At 23.9% G+C, this 23,758-nt stretch overlaps 1 protein-coding gene across 1 annotated transcript in view; it reads right to left on the bottom strand.

The window, feature by feature from the left end:
* The window catches only part of LOC129615710 (calmodulin-binding transcription activator 1), a 145,649-nt gene that overhangs the window by 116,094 nt on the left and 5,797 nt on the right, over positions 1-23,758 (bottom strand). The window lies entirely within an intron of this gene.

Genomic DNA, 23,758 nt, shown 5'->3' on the forward strand with positions numbered 1-23,758 from the left:
TATCACAATAAAATCTATGATTATATTGTATTTCAATTGTTTTCTAATTAATCAATGTAAATATCTAAGAATTTAATTAATAATATACTTAAGAAATACTAATGTTTTTAAATTGTCTTCTTACAAGAACCGCAAAATAAATGTTATAAGGTAACACAGTAATTTTTTGTGTTCGAATAAAATGAAAGCTATCACAGAGAACTAAACTGCCAAAATAAATACAAAACAAGTCTCTAATGATTGATTGATTAAGAAATATTACTTAAAATCATTAATAATCAATTTAAAAAAATTAGTGTATAAAAATTAACATACCAATTAGTCAAAATTAATTTGAAAGACAAAACAAAAAATTATTTACTTTCGGAAAAATTTTTAAACTTTGATCGTCGAATAATAATTGCGCAAGTAGAAATCTAAAAAAATTTTAAGAAATTCCCGCAACAGATTGAAAAATCTAGCAAAAAAATGTTGAAAATATTTGAACCTGGTCTGAAGCTTTTTCTTAATAAATTACTTATCTCTAATACACAATAATTAATTATATTAGCGCCTTTAAGGTAAGCTTAAAAGTATAGAAAACAGAATTTATCAAATAATAGAGAAAAAAAAAACAGTAATTAATGGCCAAGAAATTTTAATTTTAATTAATTAGAATGACCAGATAGAGCAAGATTGAGTATTTATACATTTGTATTTCATAGGAATAACGTCATAAGTGTGGATAAAATTTTGTTAATTTATTTTAATTAGAAATAATTAACTGCAAAAGAAACTACTACTAAGAGCAAATACTTAAATTTTTTCAATTATCGTGAGTTTACAAAACTAAATTTGTTTCTTTTTAGCACAAACACGTGCGCTAACATATAGTGCGAAAACTATAAGGTTGTTGTATAAGGTAAGAATGGTAAGTGAAAATCGAACGTGAATGTTGTTATAAACATTAGAGAGCTATTCAAGCATTAATGTATAAATTCCTTTAAAACATACGCACAATAATAAAGTAATATTGATTTTTAATTAAATTTAATAAGCAAATTTGAAAAAAAAAAATTCAAAATTTTAATTAATAATATTATTTACAAAACTAATGAGACAAATGTGCTAATATTAATTAATTAATTTTTAAATAATTTAAGTCTTTAAATATATTACTTAAAATTTCCAAAATTTTTTTAACTGTGATATAAAGAATTCATCCACGTTTCTTATTTTGGTACTATAATTTAAGGCTAAATATATCAAGAACAATCTTAGAAGTAACAACAGTAAACTTACTTTGATTTTGATTATAAAACTTATTATTTTATAGCTAGAAAATATTTTTACCATTAATCCGAACAATAACATTACAAATTTCGAACTTTTGTTTACAACTGAGCAGTCACTAGGACACAGTAAATTGCACGCAGCCCATATCCTGGAGATTTGCTTTTATAAATAAAGTTTTAACAACCAAACGAATGAAATTCGATTGTTTTAAATAGAATTCAGTAAATAGAATTCAGCGAATCAATGTACACTGAAAAAAAAACTTTATATTATTTTCGAAAACAACTATGTATGTATTCCTAATTTCATATTTAACATTCCAAACATCACACAAATCAAAAATGCTTGCAAAACAAAACATAAATTACAAATTTTATACAATAGAATTAATAAACATTTTCTTTTCCTTTATTAATTTAATTATTATTTATTAAATTAAGTTCATTTGTTACTTTATTAATAAAAGAACAAATATTCCAAAAATATTTTTCAAATGTTAAATTTTTTTTTCTTTGTTTTAATAACTGAAACTGAAATTAATATTTCTTTAATGTTAACAATGTTTACTTAAAATGTTATCTTTAATCATTATTTGTTTTGAAATTAAAATTATTTGATTTAGAACATTAATAAATATAAATGATGACAGTGTGCTCTTTATTTTTGGTTTTAATTTTATTTAATTAATGGTAGTGTTGCCGTTTAGTTTAGAAAAAAATTTTAAGAATATATGCGTTTCAAAATGTGAAACACACAATACTAGAAGTTTTTGTTCCAAATATTGCTTTAATAATAAAATTCAATATGGAATGGCAGTACTAATGGCAAAATAACAGCCATAATTAATCAGAAATGTTAGTAGTGCAAAAGTTTAGTTTTCTATAACGTATATAAGTGAGGAGTATTGAGCTAAATGGATGACTTAAATTAGTAGCTGAAAATGGGCTGCTTTAAATCGAGATATTATTATATTTGAACAAGTAAATTATGTCAAACGCGAATTATATATTGAATTATAATGTTAAACGCGAACATTGTGATTGTGAATTATGGAAACAATTAATTATATGTATTGCCCGAACAAATAGTTTCGGGTAATACATATAATTGTCCAAAACTATTTGAATTTTTTTTTTGTTTTCAAAAATATTTAATATTATTCCTGCTATATCTCTTACCACTTTTAAATAATTATATATCTTTTAATAAAGCCTCTAACCCTCTTAATATACATACTTGAACAAGTCAAATTATAAAGTTGTATACAAGATTAATTAGTGAAATTTCTTTCATAATTATTACAAATTTTTCTATTCTTATCTTTTTCTAGTTTCTAATTAGTTAAAAATTTTTGTTGACAAGGAAAATAAGAGATAAGAAAAATCTAAAATTAAAAAGAATATCAAGAGAGTGCAGAGTATACTTAATTGTAAACAAAAATATACAAATTATATTAAAATTATTTTCTTCTTATATTTTAGCCGAAAAAAAACGAAAAATAAGTGAAGTGAGTAAAAATCTATTATTTTGCTATTTGTTAACATTGAACTTGACACTTTAGTGATAATTTGTTAAAATCAGTTTATCAGTTTCTTTCAATTTACTTTTTTTTTTGTATTCTTTAACAGTTTGCACGATTAATAGGGTCATTTGATTTTAAATTTATTAATAAAATATGTATATAGAAACATGCGTGAATTGAAAATATTCACTTACATAATAATTCAAATAGCTTTTAAAAGATTCGATAATAAAATGAAATATTGTGCAGAGACTAAGAGTATAAAATTATATGTCAATTAACAAGTAAGACCTCTTCAATGATCAGACTAATTATGAGCGATTAGGCAGACCAATTAAGACTATACGATTACTTAAACAGGCTATTATGGAAACTTATTTTCTAGTTTTAAATAACCTTATTAAAATTCTATGTGGATTATGAAACGTTCGATGGCACATGAGAAAAGATTATACACTCATTAAACAGTTATTGCCATTACCGCATAAATTTACGAATGTTCAAAATTAATTAAATTAATTATTTACAAATTCTAAAGGTGGCGTCTATTAATCCAATAATGTACAAATAAATTAAATCTAAAAGTTTTGAAAAATCAATTTAAAAGTAAAATACAAAAATTCTTATAAATTTATAACTTAAAATTGTTTCAAAATTCTAGTGATTGTTTTTGAATTTAAATTGTTTCATATGAGTTTGATTCGAAATTTATTAATTTTTTTAATGTTATATGAATAATATTTTAACCCTTTCGCTCACTTTGTTTTACTTCATGAACAGCCAATATTGTAATACTTAAAAGCTCAATTACAGTGGCAATTTTTATTAAAAAATTTTATCGTAAACCTTTGTCATATATCATTTATCAAAGTTTAGCGTAACAGTAATGTTTTCTATTAAAATTAAATAATTTATTATTCAATAATTAATGCAGATAATTTTTGCAATTATTGTTATGTATTAATTAACAAAACTTAGCCGAAAAAACTTGTGCCAGAAATATATTATTACACTTACATGTACTTGCACAACACAAAATATCGTAAAAATTAAGCAATGACGACAGTATAAAATGGACAATTTAACCTACTTTAATTTGAGGTATAGCTGGAGCTGGTTTCACGATAATTCTTATGATTTCCAATTGTAAAAAAAATTTCTAAATTAGATCTTACACGACCATTATTTAATGAAGATTTTAATTATCATTTGTAGAAAGAATACTGTCTCATTTCGATTAACCAATTCTATGTCAATATATAATTTTTTTTTTAATATCGTAAAAATATATTTAAATACGATATTAAAAAATATTGAAATTTTTGAAATTCTAAGAACATAATTAGTTTTTCTATAGAGGTGCAACATTATATGCATTTCATTTCTATTTAAAATCAATAATATTGTAAGGGTTAAATTCAATTATAAGTTAAGGTATTAAAAATTAAGGCAAACAAGAAAAGAAAAATGAAAAATTTCACTTAATGGATAATATGTCTTCATTTATATTTAATATATTCAATTTTAATGTCCTTGTTATAAGAAATATGTGCGTGTTCGTTCTATTTGCAAAAGTTTTCCCCCATATTTTTTTTTTTTTGATTCAACTTGTTCAATTATTTATTTATTTGAATTTCATTTTTATGTTTTTTTTTTTTAAATATAGTCCTCCTTTTGTATTACATTTATACCTTATATCCGTTACAATTCATACAATTTCTACAAATTCTCAATTTTTTTTTTTTCAACTTAAGGATCATAAGTTTTGTCGTCAACTAAAATGTATGTTACAATTTTATTAACACAATATAAATTCCATTAAAAGGATAATAGGTCGGTTTTATGTATACATTTTATGTATGTATGCATGTATGTGTCATATAATAATTTTACTTTTTAAAAACTATTCAAAAACAAAATTATATAGAGACAAATTGAAAAAAAAAAAAAAAAAAAGAGAAACAAAATCGGAGCCACTGTCGTTAACTACTTGTTTTTCAATGATACTTTTATAAAGAGTGACAATCAGCTGATTTATTATAGTTGACAAAGTTTATTTTACAAAATGTATAAGAATGTTTTTTTACAATTTCCTCACAATAAAAAGGAAAATTATTAATTTCTTTGGATTTTTTGTAAAGAATTGGAAAATTTATTTTAAAACTTGTTCTGTTTTATTTTGCTTTTTTTTTTTAATTCTTATTTTTATGGCATTTTATGGTATAATTTGTTTTTTTTTATTTTGCAAAAATAAATAATGACCTTTAATAGAACACATAAATTAAATGAGAATAATATAAGTGATTTTAAAAATATTGTAGAATTTTTATAAAATGGTAAAGTTATTATGTACATTAAATAATAACGGTAAACAAATTTATGTACAATTGCATAAGTATATAAAAATCTATAGGGGTATGTAAGTACGTTTTCAAATTTTATACATAAATTTTATTAATTTCAAAAGGTTTTTTTTTATATAAATTTGTGATTCCAAAACTTCATTTTAAGTAAAAGTTGTAATTTTTCATTCAATTTCTATAATATATTGGGAGTTTTATAGTGGATTGCAATATTTATTATGTCCACTTATATACATTATGTGGGAATTCATGCCCTAAGAAAGGTGTTCAAACTTTTCTTAAACGTAAAAAGTAAAAATTTTTTTTGATGAGAATTATGCGATGGAAATAAGACGAAATATTCAAGTTGAACAATGTGTTTTCTTTGATTAGACTGTCGAGATTAGCAAAATTGGAAACAATTTCATTTTACTCGAGTCTTATAAATATTCAAGTTTTTGCGCTAGAAATAAGTGAAGATCGAACAAGAATAATAAATATTTAAATCGTACTCTTCCAAAATTTCATTTTAAACTTAGAAATTTAAAATTTTATTAAAATGGAATCCATTTAAAATTGAACGATCTTGCTCATACCCTATAACTCAGAGGACGAAATAGTTGTTGGAATATAGCAGTGTAGATCTCAATATACTGGTAGGAGTGTTGACGGGGTATATCCCGGGGGCTTTCTTTTATGATGGGCTGGAATATCCACGGAAGGCGGGTCTTTTACGCGGCTTTTGAAATAATTTAAGGAGGTCAATTGGTTTCGATAATGATTTTTGGGATTGTATTACATGGGCATTATGGGGACATTAAATTGAAAGTTGCCGATGGTCCATCTGGTTGGCCTTGTGGTGGAAGTGGATCTCCCTCATTTTTACTACTACCCTGTACGTCTATATGCAATTATAAATATAGAATAAACTTTTCATTTCAAATAATCATTTAAAATGGTATCATCGTTTTGGAAAAATAAGAAAAAAGCAAAATTATGATATGAAAAGGTTGAAAAGTTTAAAAATGGTTTTCCTGGCAAAGACGAACGTTATTTATAAATTTATTTTATATAGTGAAAATAAAATAAAAGAAAACAACAATATATAAGAGAGAAGAAGAAGAAAAAACAGAAAATAATTGTTTTCATGACTTAATATCATGTTAAAATTGTTAAAAATTGTTTAAAAACTACCATAAAAATAGTTATTAGTTAGCTGATAATGGAAGAAAGAAATAATCAAAATCCCGAAAACAAGAGGGTAAGAAGGAGAATTTTTATTATACCCTCCCTTTCTTTACTTAGCAATTTATACCAGAAGATCCTTCTGTTGAGGATTTTTTTGTTGCCTTATCAGTGTCTTCATTTTACTTCACATTTAGATTTTCTCAATAACTTTTACACTTATTATATAGATGTATACAACACATTCACCCGAAATACATACCGTATTTCCACCAATTTAAAATATCAACTAGATTTACTATATATTTATTCACATATTTAAGAAAAGTAAACCTTCTTCCAATTCCTTAGTAGTTTTTCTTTTTGAAAAATTTTCTTTTTTATTTATTTTTAACAATTGATTTATAAAGGTTATTTATTTATGTGGTAATGTGCCATAAAAAATCAATAAGTTTGGAAAATTATAAAAGTGCAATTTTCTTTTTTTGTAAAAAAATCCCTTTTCACGGGAAATTATAAAAGACTCGGCTCACCATTTATTCATTATTAATATTGTCAATTTGTTATTATTACAAATAATTTTTTCAATGTATTTCCGAATTTTAATAAAACTAAGTAACTTCGAAATTACAATGGCGAAGATCTGTGTACATACGTACGTACATATTTATAAAATTTCTCAAAATAAATTTAATGAATTCACGTGGTATTTACATGCTGTACACTTGAAAGTTATTATAAAAAAAAATTGAATGCCGCCGACGAGGTGTGCACTTGCATATTACATATATGATTAACAGCTTTATAAAACTAATATGTATGTATTTAATTAAAAATTTAAATTATTATTTAGAATAATCGTAAAATCTTTGTTCTAATACTACTAATATTAAATTTTAATTCTATGATAATTTTACAGGAATTGCATAAGTTTAGAAAGAAAGCAATTATTCAAAAATTTCATTTTAATTATCATTATTATTATTAAATGAAATTCCATTTAAATAATGTTATTACATTTACATAGATTGTTAAAAATTTGAAACAGTTTTTAATCTTAAATAAATAAATAATTTAATATAGCTATACATAGGTCAGTTATACAGGGTAATTCAGTAACAAGTTTGGAGTAACATACCATCGGGTAGATGGTTGAATATAAGCAAAATTTTTGTTTTGGAATTCAATGTCAAATTGGCACCATTTCAGAGCTAATTTAAGAAAATTTGGCAAAATTTTAGCATACCTAATTTTCTTTGCCTATAACTTATGTTGAAAAAAGATAAAAGTTTCAAAAAAAAACAGTTTTTAAAAGGGCTCGTAGATGACTTAAAATTAAGAATAGCACATTATTCGGTTTTACGTTTTTTTTTTCGGAAACGCAAAAATTCGAATTTTAGGAAAATTTCCAAATTTATTGTCCCGAATTTTTGATATACCGTCCATGCCATAGGTATAAATGTAATACTCATGTAAAGTATCTCAATTTGAGCTTAATTTTATGTATATGTATATTGCAAAAAATCTGAGGATATAAAATGTTAATTAAACAGAAACTAAATTCAAATGAATAAAAATATTTTAATATATTCTATGAATTTTTTTCGGCAATACTATGAACTGTCGAATTCCCCGTATATAATATTTCGATTGTGCTTAGTAGTAAAATGTGAGTTTCTTACCAACACCACCTTCCAAATCCTAATATATTTTTCGTAAAATTTATTTTTTATCAGTACATTTGTACTTACCTGAAAATAGAAAAAATATGACTTTATTAATAATCAAACATTAAATTAAATTTCGTATTTTATAATTAAAAATTGATTCAGGTGCTCTCATTATGTTATTTACGACATTTCATTTTTAAAGAAAAAATATAATTGACAGCAATTAATATCAAAATTCCTTCCCATATCCTTAAAACCTAATTTCATGCATTTTTCATATCCTTTTCATATTTCATTCAAAATATAAAAATTTTTATTTCAAAAATTATAATTAAATAAAAATTTTACGTAAAATACAATAAAATTAGTATAAAATTTGTTCACAATTAATTTGAAAAATATTTCTAATAAAATGTTTAAATGTTTTTCCTCTTAATATTATACACACACATATAAGAAACGATAACCTAAAAAAATAATTTTCGTGTTTAAAACTTTAAAATCACAATAAAATAGTTGAAAAAATGAAAAAACAAAACAAGAAAAAATTATTTTTGTTTACCCTTGACAGAAATAATTTTAATCTAATTATCTTTCACTTTTAACATATAATGCAATAAATTTCTTTTCCAAATGCACATAATATATATATACATAAATATGTAGATGCATGCACTTAAGTGGCATATTTTGAAATAATTTTAATAAGAAAACTACAAGTTCAAAAAATTCCATCGGGAAAATACCTAGAAATCAACAATCATAATCAAATAAATTAAAAATCCAACCGACCGATTCGATCTTTATAACATGAAAGAAAAAATCAAATTTTATATATGAAAAATACTCTTCCACGTAGAATATGTACATACCTACGCTATAATCCAAATAATATCCTTTTAACACACACACAAATATTATGCATGTATATTTTAAATAAAAGAAAATATTTTTCATAATTATTTTAACAAATTTTTGATATAATTTTACACTATTATTTGTCATAAATTAAAAAATATAAAATAAATAACAATATATATATAAAAGAATGCATTGAATACCTTTATTTTTCTTTTCCAAGCTGACGCACATTCATATAACATTGTATGTATGTATGTACACAATATTCAATTTATAGGGTTACTTAATTAGAATTCTTTGGTAATGGAAAATATAATATATAGTCCGGCTTATTGAGGTAATAATTAGTATGCCTTATTGAACAAATTTATCACAACACATTTCGGTTCCTTACACACAGTCACTCTTCGTTTCATTGCGGTTTAACTTCAACACTGTTGAGGACTGTTAATATTCCCCAATTCCCCATACATGACTGTACAATTTGTTTTATACTTTTTTACAATTTTATATTTATTTTGGTTCAAATATTTATTTATAATTGTGATTAATTCTGCAAAACTGAGAATGTTCCGCTGTAACAAAGTTATAATCCTTCTAGTCCCGTCGCAATGCATCATATTACATTGCATTACGTTAGATCGCGTCGCTTCAATTCACGTCATATCACATATTAGTTAATGTTATGCAAACAATTGCGTCTAAAGATTTAACCCACAAATTCCAACATTTCGCCGAATTTGTCGCGTCAATTCACGTCATGTTATATCACTTCAAGTCCGAAAAACTGCGACTAAAGATTCAGTTCATTACTTCCTACGTTTTGCAGATTTCTTTTCGTTAATTTATATCGCGTCGCGTCAATTCACGTCATGTCATATAATTGCATGTCATGTCAACAACTGCATCTAAAGGTTCAGCCCACAACGCTTTGCGTTTCGCCGACTTCATCTTACAGATATTCAAAATTATTTCTTTTTTTATATTTATTTATCTAAATTAAGAGAATTTAAAAAGTTTCCGAGAGAATTTTGCTATCGCATTTCTGTCTTCCAGAAAATATGTATAAGATAATATGATTTACGATCTGTGTTAAAGTACACTTACACCAAAATAAATTGTAAATTTCATTCTTATAAAGACAAATTTCTGAAGTCTTTTAAAAAATTTAAGCAATTTAACTTAATATTTAAAATATTGTAAGATTTTATCATAGTGGAAACTGTTGTTGAATTGGACAAATTCTTAAAATAATTAAAATTTTAAAGAAAATCAGTATGCAAGAACAATTTTGAACAACCATTCTCTACAAAAATTACGAAGAATTATACAAATAAATAATAATTTCAATTTTATTTAAAAAAAAAATTTTAGCATTGTTGCACAATAATAATTTCTTTAAGGCTACAATGCATTTTCCCATATATGCATATGAACATATTTACAGACATACATTTGCATAGAGATATTTAAGTATAAATAGTGGCACCAATGTTCAAATAAAAATATTTTTTTCTCCTTTGTTTTTCTTTGAATTTTTTTTTATAAAATGCAATTGAAAAATTTATTCGTTTTCTTTGAATTTTCGAAAGCTAAACAAAAAAAGAATGAAAATATTTTCACCACATTTCTAAACGCATACCATAAAATAATTTCTTTTTAAGTTCTATACATTATGGGGCCGACTTTTTCTCACTGTACCTCTATTTATTATACAGAAAACTATTAATAATTTCCTTCTACCATTCTTCTATATTTCAATGATACCCACATTCATCTATATTCATACTATAACATATTAGAAAAATTTATTTCAATTCATATCTTTAATATAAATATCCTTGCACTCTCTTGAGGGTTTTACTTCTGTTTTGAATATATTATTTTTTTTTTAAATAATAACAATAAAAAGAAAAGTGAAATAAAAAATGTGCAAGAAAAAAAAATTTCCTTCTGTGCTTTTACTATACAAGTAGTTGCTGATTGTTACAAAAAAAAAAATAATAACAACAAAGACAGAACACAAAGTTAGAGCCAATTTAATGAAATGGAAAGAAAAAACTTAACATCTAATTTCAAGCTGCGTGCATGACACTTTCTTTTCCTTATAACGTCTATGAAGATGTCATTTCCTCTTCGTTTTTTCTTTCATGCTTTTTAATTTTTCTTTCCCCACATTTCTCTGAAAGCTCTTCATTCTATAGTATACTGCACGTAAGAAATAGAGAGAAAGAAAAAAAAATAATATATAAGAAAAAGAACAAGTACTCTTCTTTCCTATCAAATAAATACAAGACAGTTAGTAAACAAATTGCAAAAATCAAGGGGGAACAAATCTATAATAAGAAAAAAAACAGCAGCAAAACAATGCAAGGACAGAAATTTAATCGTTTGAATGATAGCAAAATTTTTTAATAAATTTAAGAATAAATTATTTTATATTTATAGTGCAATATTTATTCATATTCAAAGTGAATTAATTTATTTTAATATAGATAATTGTGCGTCATACTTGCTATATTTACCTAGCTTGTTTACATAATACGATTTATGAACCTGATCAAAAAAACTGTTAGATGAAGTTTAACAAGCAATTTCTAACCATACCTTCTAAATGAAATCGAACAATAGCAAGTACGTATACGTGCAAACAAAAAAAAAAACCAAACACAATTTTCAAAAATTTCACTTTTAGAAGAAATTGCTTGAATACCATCAGAAACGATATTATAAAAAGCTTATAGAACAGGAATGGCCAAAACATCACAAATCAAATTCGATACAAATTTCACCATTTTAAAATTTACCACTCTTTCGGATACCAAATGTCAGAATGACAAACAACACATGACAGAACAAAAAGACATTAACTTTCAAGTAATTTTACTTTCCTCTCTATTATACAACATATAAGAAGAGAAGGAAGAGAAAATATTAGAATAAGAATTTGAGTGAATGAATAATAGCAAAATAAGTGAGTAGTGAATGAGAGAATGAACAAAAAATAAAAATTAAAGCAAAAAAACTAATTTATAATAGTTTTTCATAGTTGTTAGAAACATGATTTGAATTCTAATATCGAATAAGGACAATAGACAATGAATAAAAACCAAATATAAACAGTATTGGATAAAATATTATTGGCGTTACAAGCTTGATTGAGAAATATTTGACGATAACACGAAGATTTAAAAGTTAATAAATAGCTCGTGTAGAAGTATGAACGAATTTTGTATTGCTTTGACGCTCGTATCATAGTTCAAATAAATTTTGCATTATTTTGACGCTCGTATACTTCTTTCTCTCTTTTTCACTCGGAGCAAAACACAATAGAGTATAAGTTATTACAATAAATTTTGAAGAAAAATCTTGTACTCTAAGTTACGAGTTATATCATTTAGTAACTTAGCATTCAAAGTCTGGCAAATAAGAGTCTGCAACTTATTGATTTAAGGAAAGTTAATTGATTTTAAATGAAAACTTAGCAAAAAACTTATACTCACTACTGTAAATTTCTTTTATATTCAACACACACATAACAATTTTCCTATAACTATATAGTGGGTGAAAAATATGTCTATACATTCCAACGATAGCATAATAGTAACAAACAACTCAAAAATTCAAAATATTTAAGGAAAATATAAAAAAAAAAAGAAAACGCAAAGATTACCACACATTGTACAGTGTAAATTTGTCTTGACTTATTCAAAACTTTCAAGTTGTTTTCTTTGCTATTTAAATTGTTTAGATTGATTTGGATATTCTTTGAATATAAAGAATATAAAAAAGAAAACTATAAATAATAGAATTATTAAAATATAAAATATAAAATTTGTATATATACGTAAGAAGAAAAACAACAAAAAAAAGAAGGAAAAAAAGGAAGGAACATATCACGCATTTTAAAATGTCCTTGCATAGTTTTCAATTTCCTTTCCACATTTTATGCATTATAAGAAACTTATATACGCTTAAATGTGTATATGAAATATATTTATGCATTTACACTGAATTTAGAAATAATAAAAGTTAAGTTCATAGTTTCCTTATCATTTCTTTAAAATAAAAAAGTGAAAATTCTTTAAAAATTGTTTTTTTATAAACAAAAACAAAAAAAAAGGAGAATTGTAATAAAAATAGTTTACTTACTCTTTGTAAGTTAGGAAAAATTATAGAATCATATGAATAGTTTCACCATATTTAACGGTACCAATTGCGATATAAATAAATTTGTAATTTTATTTTTGAATTCAACACGTTTCGTATTTTTCAAATTTACAAGTTTTAAAATTAAGAAACTATTTTAAAGAGACTAAAGAATTTTTTTTTTCATTTTTGATATTAATGGAAATTATAGGGAAATAATATTGTTAATTTAAATCTTTTAGAACGAAATTAAAATTTTTTTTTTGTAAATAGTAAATTATACAGGGTGTTTTGAGTAAAACGTGTAAAACAGAAAGCAATCAATCATTTGTAAAATAAGGCTACGATAGTTACTCTATATCGTATGGTTCCGAAGTTGTATGGAATCCTTTTTTTTTTTTAAAAGGGCCGTGGCTCGAAAATGAGTATACCTACACCCTCGCATTCATACAATTCTTTCGAAAATTGGAATTAGATTGATTAAAGAATCATCCCTTAAAATTATTTTCCACCTTATGGGAAACGCGCTGTTATATTATTATAATTAATTGTATGAGTAATTTGACCTTCAGTTTAAGTATTTTATAGTTACAACTATAATGGGAATTGCTTCATACAACTGCAGAACAGAGAAACTTCCATTAGCTATTTTCTATACGTTGCTAATTATTAATAACTTTTGGTTAGTTTCAAGCTTATTTCATTTAGTTAAGCTGTAGATATTATAGTTCAGAAATTTTAAATTATGCATAAGTTTATGATATGTGATATATATATATATATATATATATATATATATATATTAATATAAAATATGTGAGGGTCGTCGTCGTAATACACAAGCTAACTTCTGCGAACTTAACACATTCAGATTAATTTCTCAATAATTTCTTTAATTTAAAATTATGATTCTGTAATTTTTTTCATAAAAATACTAAAAATTCGAATATGTAAGAAGTGTCTCCTATACCTATAGCATAAATAAATTAACAAATTTTTCTTCCAATTCATAAAATTTTCTCGCAAGACAAACTATGCGTACTATTTCTTTAATTAAGTCATATTCCAGGATTAAGTCATATTTCAAGATTAACTCTTATATAAATATTATTTAAAATTCAATAAAATTTTACAGACTCAGATTCTTCTCTACAGAAATGAAAGCTAACCAAAAAAAAAAACAGGGGATAAAATCAATTAAATAAAAATATTAAATATTTCTTTAAATTTCATAATTATTAAACACAAAAATTGTCCAGAAAAAGAAAAATATTCTATTTATAATTAGTTTTCTATGTTTTACATATTATCATCATCATCATCAACATCATCATTATCACCATCTGAATAATATTGTAATAATAAAAAAAAAACAACAACGAAAATATTAAATTAAAGTCAAATCCCTTAACATTTAAAATTCTTTACATAAATATTAAGTGGAAAATAACAATAATAACTAAAGAAAGAACAATAACAAAACAATAATAAAAAGTAGACACGCAGGACTCATGTTGTGTGTCGTTTGCCACTATAATAAGCAAAAAAACAAAAAAAAAACCGAATAAATAAATAGAAGAAAAGAAAATAACAAGGGAAAAAAAAAGATAAATGGCCATCAAGAAAACTTTACTCGACGTCTATATAAAAAGTAAAAGAAACATGCACAGACACACATCAAAATAGATAATCGTATAGTATACCATATATATGAAAAACATAATAAAAAAAAAAGCATAAAGAATAGCTACTTAATAATAATAACAAAATAATAAAATTAACAACTTAACAGAAAATTATAAGGATATAAAAGGACTATATTATACTAAGATATTATTTAAACATTAGCATTAATTTCATATTAAAAATGAGGTACAAAATCTTTTTATAATATTCTATATACTCTATATACTAAACACACAGACACAAACTCCAAGTATGTAATATGACACTGTATATAATTATAGTAAAATTATATCAATCTCAAATACCGAGTATTACCGCGAGTAATAACTATGTTATATTATGTAAAAAATTTACAGCAAGATCTAACAAAAAACAATTTACATAATTATCATTGCCTTGAATGTAATTTTGCCTAAAATAAAACCAATTTTTAAAAACAATTTAATTTTACAATTCTTAATAATAATTAAGAAATTTATTTGGTTTCTTCCGAAATTTAAGTAATGTCAACGTTACACTTTATATTTGTCATAATGAAATTGAATTCGTTATTGATTACAGACTGTTATCCACTATACCAACCCTATAATTTACAAATGTGTGATAACAGTTAAAAGTCAAACAATTATTTGAACATCAAAAGTGTTATATGAAGAACATTCATTCTAAAATTTTCATAATATTACGAAACATTACCATAATTGTCACTACCGACAACGGAACCGATTGCATTGTTATATATATATAAAAATTCTATTTTTAAAATTTTATATAAGTGTTATAATATGAAATATGACTAATTAATTTCATTTCAGGAATTAAAATTTAAATAAAATCCAATAAGAAAGCAAATAATAGAAATAATTTATACGAATAAAATAAAAATGAAAAATGATACACTCTGTATTAATACTATAAAATAATTTTATAACTAATTTCATATCCTTTCTTATATATATACCAATATATCTTATATATATTACATATATATTATACTTATGTGTGGGAAGATTAAAATTAAGATTCAATTAAAGGATTTTATAAGGATAACAATAGATGACACAATTTCATATTGTTATATTATTATAATATATAAAAACTGATATATAAATAATATTATAATGTATATACAAAGGGTATATAATTTAATTCTAATTTGTTTGTTAAATCAATATAGAAAATATAATATAATATTAATGTAAATATGTACATTTATACGTATATACTCGTAAAAATACAAACATGTCATATTATAACAATGACGTTTTATTAAGTGAAAAATATTATACATTTATTATTGTTATACAAATTAGAAGTTATAAAATAGTGCGTGATATTATATTATATAAATTTTCATATTAAATATATTAGCATGTAAATAAATGCAATAGAAGGTGTTATTCATATAAATATATTATATTTACATATGTACATACATAAGAAAAAAAAGAATTTAAAGAAATTTTTTAATTTTAAAGTTGCGTAGAGGGTTCATATGCATATCCATGTCATGTGTGTAATATAATTACATATTTAAATATGAAAAATAAACGAGACGATAAGTGAATGTTTAAAAGTGAATTTTAATTTAAAAATTAAATTAATATTCATTTGTGTATATATATATATATACATACTTTTAATTTTAAATGTTTACTAAATGCTTAAAGAATGTTAAACAAGAATCATAACAGTAAGGTGGGAAGAAGTTTTTGCATATTGAAGAATTTTCACTTTTAAAACAGAATTTTTTTTTTTGTTCTTTTTTTACATGAACGCATACATTTAAAATAAAATGAATAGTGTTAAGTAAGAAATAAAAATTGATTTTTCTTTTTTTTTTTCACTGAAATTGTTTTTATTAAAAAGTTTGTTTTTTTAATATTATTATTTGAAATTGCAAAATGATTTGTAAACCACAATCTTCTTTAAAATCGTAATCCATATTAAATAGTTTAAAGTTGGGTGGTTTGATATTTCATTTTTAGCACTTTTCCAAAAAATTTTTGAAAAAAAGTGCTTATTAGTTTCACTTTGTCCGTCCATCCATCCGTCCGTCCGCCCGTCCGTCCGTCTGTCCGTATGTCTGTTTACAAAACTTCTACACCCTTGAAGATAGAAAGCTGAAATTTTATATGTACATACATTTTTACTAGAAACTTACTTCCATAGAACAAAATTTTTATCTATCTCCCCCCTTCTAGAAGTTATACCACCCCAAAAACCTTAAAAATGGCCTTTTTTAACTATTTCTTGAAATGAAACCATAAGCATTTTTCAAATTTTGCAAACGCAGAAAGGCAGTGGCTTGCTTCCTCTAGCGCGGTATATACTATAGTTAAACTTTAGAAAAACAAAATGGCCGTTCAAATTTACCGTTATCTAAAGTCCTTTTTCCAAATTTTTGATTTCGTTTTTCTTCTAGACCCCAGCCTGTAGAAGCCTGAAATTTTAGGAGCTTTTAGATATTAACAAATTGTTCATTTCGTTAAAAGAAAATTTTTTTCCATTTCCATCCCCAAATCAGATGTGGTCAAGGCACATAAACTAATGCAAGGTGTATTGTCCTAGAAAAAATGTGTGTTTGGCTGTTGGTAGATTATTGCTATCCGAATTTGAAATATTCGTCAGTTATATCCAGTAGCAAATAGAAATATTTTAAGAAATTCCATCAATTAGTTGCTTAGATATACTTAAAATGTAAAATCGACCCCAAATTTGGCTTCCACGCTCTTATATTCCTAAAAATTTTACAATTTCATTGTTTTAACACCCTTACTTTAAATATTAAATTTTAAGGAAATTGAACTTTTTATATGCGCAAAAATGTAAATTTGGTCCGTAATAAATTAATATCAATTTGTTGGCATCTGATTTCTTTCAAACATTCAAATTGTTTTTTGGTACTGTCAGACTGAGCATATACTTGTATATAATTTTAGAATACGCTGATTATTTTACTTAGATATGTATAGTAAAAAGAATTAAAAATGGCTCGTAATAAAGATCCAATTCCAGAGACCTGACATACTACAAAAGATGACCAAATTCTTTCATCCCCCGATGAAAACTCAAATATTAAGGAAAATCGATTTAGCCGAATTTAAGATACTTATCTGTACAGACAGACTAACGGACAGGTAGATAGATAGACAGACAAACATTTCTCTAAAAATAGTTTGATTAGCATGGAGAAACTAATTTGCACCGAAATTTCGATATGTAAAATTTACTGTGATTAGTGATTACATAACCTCCCTTATTTTATATAATGCGGGTTATAAAAAAAAATTTAGGATAATGTTAAAAAAAAATTTTAAGTTTTGCAAAAAAAAAAGTCTTTGCTATTAAATATAAAATAGTATACTAGTATACTAGTAGTACTATACTAGTATTGGAACGACACAGGTGACATATTAGAATTCCCGGTATAATATTTAAAATATCACTGCCACAACATAAAAATGTTATAACGGTGATATGGAATGAAACGCTATTTTAGCTTTACATTAAAATAAAACCAGGTTATTTCAAACCTTTGCAAATTTCACAAAAGATTTTGATATTATACCGGGTGTCCGAGGTTCAACAGTACTCCTGGAGCAGGCTGAGGGAACCATTTTTCCGACCTCCTTTTTTCGTTATGAAACCTCAAAGTTGGAATTGTTAAAAACCATAATTAATTTTTACATTTTTATTGATAACTCAGTGAACAGAGCAAGTAACACCAACTCTATGTATTCATTTTGAAGGTCATAAGTTTTATGTTTACATGCTTTTATGATTTATAAATCATATTTCTCCGGATTCCATAAAGAGCTTCTGGTCTCGTTCCTTATTAAAAAAACGTATTAACGAATAAACCCCAAAACTTTGTATTTAAAGTTTATAACAATATTTTACTAGAACTATACTAAAGTTAACCAATTGCATATACTTGAATAGATCCTAATATGTATATATGCTAAATGAACTTGCTTAATATTAACATTAACCCTTCTTATATTAAATCTCATTTTCTTCTTAAATTTTAACAAAAATTTCTCATTAAAATAAATTTTATTTTTCTAAAGTTCATCTACAATTTTATCGAACAAAAACTTAATGACTATATAAAATAAGAGTCGACTCCATAAAGTATATAACAATAATATATTTCTTGAGTTCTTATAAACACACATAAAAATAAATTTGTAAGACCATATTATTAATTTTTTAAAACCGCTATAGACATTGTATAATAAAATATCAGTTATCTTTTCTCATTGATATTCATGATATTTTATTATACAGTTTAGTGAACTTTAACTCTTCAAAAAATATTTAAATTTCCTTATTGTTTTTTTCATTTATTGTTTTAAGAAAATTTAAGGATAATTATATAATATTGAATATTAAAAAACAAAACTTTAACAATATGAAAATATAGAATCCTTTTTAATCCTTTTTATAAATATAGGATAAAAATTTTTGTTTTCTTATTATTTTCAATGATTCTATTGTTATACAGGTGGAAATAACCTGAAAAAGTGCATAAAAATTTCCTAAACGAACCAAGCAACACAAAGAATGTTTTCCTTTTTTTAAATTTTAAAATTTTTATAAAAAGGACACTGGCATATTTTGTCAGTTTTGTAAAAAAAAAAAAAATTAATAAAAATAAAGAACAAAAAAAAAGAAAGCTTTTGACAATTTTTATTTGTTATAATTTTAAAAGTCAAAAAAGAAAATGTAGACCGACAATTTTCACAATTATACAAAGAGATCCAACCATTTTGCACACAAGTTTAAAGAAGAACGTTTTATCCTCCTGTTGTTATTAAAACTATTCTAACAATTATATTGTAATTGTTTAAAATGTTTTGTGTAAAAATATTGTTGTTGGGCTTTTTCCCGATTTTTGAAAATCGAGAATCGACTATTTCGATTTAGTTGCGCTACATTATATTTCAAGAAGTTTTGGAACTCTGATAGCATTTATGTTTCAATTTTCTTTGGCATGGACCGTTTAAATTCTAAATTCGTGGTATTATTTCAAAAGAAATTGAAACGCATTATCGAACACAAAAGTCGAGCATCATAAGAATAAACGTTACCTACTTTAATAGTATTTGAATTTTATGACAATCATTCCTATAATTCCAATTTACTCGCGAAGCAATATTGTAAGAAGACTGCAAGTAGTAATGGTATTTAAATATACTGTTGAAATTTTAGACCCGATTAATTTCTTGAAGTTTTTAAATTCATCCAACATCCAAACTATTTCAAAGCAGCCTGCGAGTTATAAATCAAATCGAGAAAATTATCTAATGCTTCCATTGCATTTAAATTTTATATTTTTCCAATTCGTCTTATATTTTATTTTATTTTCTATACCGTTGTGAATAAAATATCAGAAGGATTCCTTAAAAAATGTTTATATACGTAAAATTAGAAACAAAATCAAACTTAAAAATAAATAGGAATTGTATAATATGGGAAAAAAAAACACAAAGAAGAGTCAAAAAGGAAGTTCATTATTTAAAAATAATTTTTTTTTGTTTTATTTTGAAATATTTTAATAAAACAGCAGCAGGATAACCTAGTCGACTTAACATTTAATCATAAACGATATGAAACAAACAAGAATCTTTTGTTTTCTTTTTAAAATTTATATTCAGGTTATTTTAGAATTTTCTACTAATGATATAAATTTTCTTTAAATATTTTTGTTTTTCGGTACTTACACATAAAATAAACAGTTTGAATATTATTAAAATTGTGGTGAGTATAAAATAATTTAAGAATGGATGCAAATGCGTAGCACTGACTTCTGAAGATGTTTAAAACTTGACTGATCCGTCTGAATTTTGATTATTGATTTTAAAGAGTAAAAAGATGTTGTCATAGAAACTATTGCACAAACTCTAAGCTGCAGTACAGAAATTTTGTGAAGGTTGTAATATAACAAGCTTATTGTCAGTAATGTTTCGATTTTATATAATAACTGCCATATGTATAAGCAAAAAGTTGTATGAATTAGTCTGGCAATATTGTCATACAACTCTTAAAATCATTTAATCGTACCAGTATCATAGAATTGACATGGTCAACTCTACCTTTTCTCGTTTTAAATGAAATTTTTGATAATAGTACCTGTTTCTGCAGGGAAAATTGAAAGAAATACCAAAACAAAAATCAGAAACCAAAATGAAGAAAAGTGTAACCATACGAAAAACAAAGTAACCAATTTTAGGGCGAAATCGAAGAATGAGGAGCGTTACATTTTAAACAGGGAAAAAATTAATCATTTGAGAAAAAGTATGCATTCTCCTTAATTATTTTTCCCTTAAAATCATCACACTCTATGATTATTCTAATTAAAATGCTTAAAAATCTTCAGTTGAAATTGTTTAATTCGAAATATAATAATGTATAGTATATTAAAACGATAGCAATCTGTTGATCCCATCCATCTGTTAACCCAATAAATACTTAAACTTTATATTATAACATTACAGAGAGAATACGAAATGTATATAAAATCCAACAATTGTTAAGTACCACACAATCACTATATCCATAACACCTGTTTATTATTCAAAACATACAATAATCATACAAACTTTTAAACCTTTCATTACACAGTACTTAATTAAAATATTCACAAAATTTTCGAATACATCTAAAATCTTTGATTTACATATATAAGTATAACAATATAAAACATCCTTGAAAAAGTAACCGGTTTCAAATTAATTTGATTTTATTTTATTGCAATTTGATTTATTTTTTGTTGCGTCTTTTGTTATTCCTCAATATTAACATTTATTATGTATATATATATTAGCCATATGAAAATGATTTGTAATTTTTGATACAAAAACTTTTCGGGAATTATCGTAATATAAGCAAAATACCCATCACAATGGTTTATTATTTGGTATAAAAAGGAAAGGCCAAATAAGAGTTTAGACAAAGTAAGTACAGGAACGGGCCCTGTATTACGTAGTATTACAAATTATAGCCACCAATACAATAATTATAGCCGATTAAAATAATTTAAGTTCTAATATTCCGAAATGCTAATTAGCGAATAAGGTCTTGGTTAAAATCATCATTGTTTAAGAATAAGTTTGAAAATGTTCAAGAGCAATTTCAATATTTTATTAGTAATACTATTGAGACACTTAACACATGGAAAAAAAATATTCCAATTTTCTATTACAATTTCCTTTAAAGTTCAAAACTTTAAATTTCTTAAGTCAAATACTATAAATTGTCAATAAGAACTAATTAAGGCTGTTAAGGTGAAAATTAAAAATAGAATTTTTTTAAAAAATTCGCAGTTCAAATCCTAACTGTTATTATATTTTGTTATATTTTATAGCAACATTTTTACATTAAAATTCACCATTCAACTGTAATAACAAACTGTTAATAATTTCTTACATAATTTTTAGTAATGTTATTAATAACAGTGCATTAATTTACAAAATATTTTATATGTAGTAGAGAATCAATTTTATATAACAACAAGTTGGGAACGATTTATTTTTTTAATATTTAAATTTAGAATTTTAAATAAATTTAAAAATAAAAAAAAAACGAGTTTTTATTTAGAAACAATAAAAACCAACAATATCAAACACAACATAAAAACAAAACATACACACAAACATACACACATAGTGAGTGGATTGAGTTAACAAAAGAATTTTAGAATAATACCAATTGTAACGGTACTCATCTTTTTCCTTTTTTTTTTGTATTCTCATTTTCTTATTTGAAAAAGATTTTTTCTCGCCTTTTGTTTCACAGAATTTAAAAAGACCAGTTTTCTTTTTTTTTCTATTTTTTTTGTTTTATTCTTCTCACATCTCATACTCTTCATTTTTTTATGTTTAATTGTAATTTTATTTTCTCTTTTTAAATTTTGACTTCTTTCTTTTACATTATGTATTCTTTTTTTTTTTCTCTCAGTTCTTTTGTCTCATGTTTGTGTCTCTTTGAATATTTTTTTATGTTTTTGTATAATATTTTGTACATTATTATTATTTTTATTTTAAATAATTTAAATAATAAAATGTCTAAACGAGTTGTGTTAAATTTCTATTTATTTTATTGTCATTTTTACTATTGTTATTATAGAAAGCAAAAAAAAGAAAAAATATATAGGATAAAATGTAAGGATTGAGGGTATAGAATACACTGATCTCTTCTATACAAGTTCTTATTATTTATTTTTTACATACAAAATGTACATGTACTTATACAGTGAATACTCGTTTGAATTGGATATTTACATTACAATGCTATAAATATTTTAACTAAAACGATTAATTTTAATTAAGCAATGCAAAACATTCTTATACATATAACAGTTATGAATAGAAAATATTATTTTACAGGAGAATATACCCAGATTGTTTTATGTGTTTTCTTATTTTTATTCGTCATTCGTTTCTATTTCACGTATAGAAATTTTGTAATTAGGCTCAAATGAATGGGGCTTTATTTAAGAATTTGTATGTGTACTATAAAATACAAGTGAAAATAAGAAAAAAACTGATAATATTATAACAAGTTTCACTGTTATACGTATGGGTTCTTTCAATACAAAATATAAGCAATAATATTTAATCAATCACATTATTATAAATATTGGACCTGTTATAATTTTATCGACTATTTTACTGTATATCACAGATTTTTATCATACATATCATATTAATATGTATGATCGTATATAGACTTTAAAAGTTCAGATACAAGTTGTATTTTTCGTTTTCTTTTTTTTTTTGAGAACAAAAACAATTATTATATAGGTGCACATTCACACCACTTAAATTCACCATATGTTTTTGTTTGTATTTCTTATTGTTATAAAAGATTTATTTTCTTATAATCTTCTTATTTTATTTAAATAATTAATTTCAAATGTAGACCTCCCTCGATTTTTAATTTTTATTTTTTTTTTAATAAACAAATAATAACATAAAGCAAGCCAAAACAAAAATAAATCTTCTATACATTTTCTCTTTAAATTTCACATTCAAAAAAGAAATGCATGGAAAAATTGAATT

The sequence above is a fragment of the Condylostylus longicornis genome, unplaced genomic scaffold (genome assembly GCF_029603195.1).
Source record: "Condylostylus longicornis isolate FDR11 unplaced genomic scaffold, ASM2960319v2 ptg000145l, whole genome shotgun sequence".
Taxonomy (NCBI): Eukaryota; Metazoa; Arthropoda; class Insecta; order Diptera; family Dolichopodidae; genus Condylostylus; species Condylostylus longicornis.